General features: G+C 42.2%; 1 pseudogene; it reads left to right on the top strand.

Annotated features, from left to right (window-relative positions):
* The first annotated feature begins 661 nt into the window (after window positions 1-661).
* On the top strand, window positions 662-1426 carry LOC114912779 (uncharacterized; annotated as a pseudogene).
* The last annotated feature ends 2257 nt before the right edge of the window (window positions 1427-3683 follow it).

Raw genomic sequence — 3683 nt, 5'->3', positions numbered from 1 at the left:
GTTAGCTCAAAACAATGTGTGTGGATGATGTAAACAATATTTAATCATAATAATCAAAAAAATTAAATACATAAAAGCGGTATGTATAACTAAAATAATAAAATAAAAGTCTGCATAGATACATCAATTTAATCACCCAAAACTTTACCAGCATGATGATATGAATGCTACACGTGTCAGTTAGGTTTAGTGATTTTTTTTATAAATAATATTTTTTAAAAAAATAATTTTCAAAATATCATTAAATCAAACTTATTTATGGATTTATAGTTGTTTGGGTTGCATGGGATGTCACACATGAAATCACTACCACGTAGGATGAAATCATGAATTAAATTCATAATTTTATTTTTTACTAATCTAGTATTGAAATCATGAGAATAATCAATCATTTCAAAATGAAATCATGAATTTAACCTACAATTTTATATGGTGTTTGGTACCATTCAGTTCATGAGTTAGTTTCTCTTTATATATATTTTCTTCTAATGGTTACTTATACATAGACCTATCAAAATAGGCCAGGATCCATAGGCCAACCCATTTGGCTCCAAAATGGGGCCAGACCAGGCTGAAAAATTCTAACCCATTTGTGCAAGTGGGCTTTTTGGCCCGACCCCTATAACCCATGGGCTAAACTGGGTTAGGGCTAGGTCAGTCCATGGATCGGCCCACACCCTCCCTCTCTCAGTCTCCCTCTCAGTCTGAGACTCTGAGTCGGTCCCTAACTCCCCGGCACGAGAACCCCCCTCCCTCTCCCTCTCGATCCCTGACGGGCGACAACCCTCCCTCCTCCTCAATGTACCGTTGCCTCTCCCTCCTCCTTGTCAGTCCTACACCCCTAGTCCCCATCGCCATCAAGAGCAGGAGCCCGTCGTCCTCCCCCTCCCCTCCCACCACTACTGGCATTGACGATCCTATCCATAGCCCTTCCCGCATCCCCATCACCCTCCACTAGCCCTCCCAGCGCAAGCACCAGTCCGGGCCAGCTAGACTCTTCTACATCGTCTACTCCACCTTCCGCTCCTTCCCCATCCTCACCCCTGTCACCTATTGCCTCCCCCATGTCGCCCTCCACCATAGTGGAGGAACCTGAGACGGCCACATGGCCCACATCCATGGTGCCATCTACACCATCGGCAACCTCTTCGGCCACTTCAAGGCCCGCATCACCCTCACCATCCAGGACAATCCCCATAGTGTCCCCCTCCTCTTGGAGTTGGCCATCCCCACCACCAAGTTCTTGTAGGACATGCACTCCACCGGCCACCTCCGCGTCACCCTTGAGTGCGAGAAGAAGGCTACTGACAAGACCCCCTTGCTCGAGGAGCCCATGTGGATCACCTTCATCAATAGCAAGAACATCATCTATGCCATCCGTTAGGAGCCTACCAACTCTGTGAAGTGTATTTCAGTGCAGGGGTAAAACGATAATTTTAAAATTTTTTTAAAATTATAATTTTACAGTAAAAATTATTAATTAATCTAATTAATTAACATATATTAACCCTACACAAGAATCTAAATATGATATATATAGCATGCATTTAAATTTAAAATTTAAACTTCTACAGTAAATATTTTACTATTATGTGTTCAGAACACATTACCTTCGTGTAGGTAGTCGTTTGCTGTAGTCTGATCATCATCGAAAAGGTCTGATCATTGCAATGCAGCTACACAGTATGTCTGATCTTCGTAGATCATCGACACGAAGCTTCCGATCTGATCGGCTCCTCACGAATGCTAGTTTGTTGCAGAACCCTTTCGATGGTCGATGCTGATCAAACTCCTTCGATCGGTGTCTGCTGACTCCTCAAATGCTCCAGATCATCAGCAAAGGAACTTGAGAGATTGATGAAGCTCTCTCTGAAGTTTGGTGGGCTCATGACACTCGTAGCTCACCTTCTCACTTTTCGAACCCTAGGCAGAAACCCTAGGGTACTCACAAAAGACCCTGCGCCCTTTCTCTCTTCTTTTCTTTTCTTTTCTTTTCTTTTCTCACGTAGAAGGCCTTTCTCATGCCACCCTTTTTCTCTCAGATCAGATATCGCATGTCCCACCTTCTCTTTCTTTTTAAAATGGTGCAAGACCGCATCTTTACAGCATTTTCACTACGTGAGAGGATAAAGCTAGGTGGTTGCTCACTTGAATTCAAATTGAATTTGAATTCAAATGCCAACCAACCTATCCTTATCCACTCAAGGCATGAGAAGAGAAGGGGCATGGGTTCTTTGTGCATGGAGAATTTACATGAAAAATTTTTTCTCGTGTAGAGCAAGTAGCGCACAAGTGGATAAGGTGGCGCATGGGATTAGTTGCTCATTCAAATTCAAACATCATTTGAATTTGAATGGCCAACTAATCAATCTTTATCCATTCAAATGGCACACAAGGGAGGAGTGTGGGAAGGCTTCTGCATGGGAGAAAATTCACGAGAACTTATTTCTCATGAATTCAAATAGGCGCAGGTGGGTGAGGTGGCGCAGGGAGATAAGTCAAAGGTGGTTTGAAATTTTAAACCAATCTAATTGAACCAACTTTATCAAAATAGGTTAGGCACAATTAGACTAAGTTAAATCCAACATAATTAGGCTTAATTAAGCTCAATAAAATCTTAATCAAATCATAAATTGACTAAGTCCAATCCTTGATCAGATCAGGGACCAAACCACCTTGGTGATTAGGTCAACTCTTAACCTAATCGGGTCAAACCCAACTGAATCCAATTCAATTGGACTTGATCCAAAAATAATTACTCAATCAAATTGAGTTAATTAGTGATCAAATTACTAATTAAACCTCTCATAAATATTGAGTCCAAATCTGATGGGCAATCGGGCATTAAAGTCCATCGATATGAAATTCTGATCGAAGAGTCCCAAACCAGTGGGACTCTTGACCCCGATACCCAAAATGTGTGGAACTTGTGATCAGAGAATCCTGATTCTCAATCATAGAGTCTCAGACACATAAGACTCAGAGTTCCTAAGCATTAGGACTCTTGGTCGAAGAGTCCAAGTCTAGTGGGACTCTTCACCAGCCATCAGATCAGATAGGAACCTCTAATGTGTGTGACCCCGTAGGTTCGAACCTAAGCCAAAAGCACAGAAACCAATTTCTGTACTAATCAAAGTGACCATCTAGCAATGGTACCCGACATTCGGATAGGTCGAATAGTCACAATCGCAACATTTAGAACCTACGCAAATATGGTTACTATATAATTCATCCCTTTTGACCCCCGTGTATAGGATGACTTAGGGTTAAACTGTCAACCTTGATTAGATCATCCAAATCGTGCTCAACTCAAACAGTCCTGTGACTCCTCAATAGGACTACCCTGGCCAAGATTTTGCTAAATTGAAACACGACTGTATACAACTCCTTAAATTGGAGTGGTCAATCCCATCTTGATACACGCACCGACAAGTCAAGTACTTGACTACACCCAGCAGCCTTCCATCATTGAATTAAAAATTCAAGTAGTCCAGTGCCTAAGTGCAGTGAGTTGCTTGCAAGTCACTATGGCAGTCTCAGGTCGGAGGGACAGTTATACTCATATCCCATCGGAGCAAATCTTAACAGCAGAAAAAGCTCCGGAGTCGGTCACGTTCAGTGCAGATGTACCCTTACATCTCATCTGTATGCCATACCAGTGTCTCTACACTCATTGGTTAAGA

Source organism: Elaeis guineensis, chromosome 15, assembly GCF_000442705.2.
Source record: "Elaeis guineensis isolate ETL-2024a chromosome 15, EG11, whole genome shotgun sequence".
NCBI lineage: Eukaryota > Viridiplantae > Streptophyta > Magnoliopsida > Arecales > Arecaceae > Elaeis > Elaeis guineensis.
The sequence above is the reverse complement of the archived record's forward strand: the minus strand, read 5'-3'. Positions and strand labels throughout refer to the sequence as shown.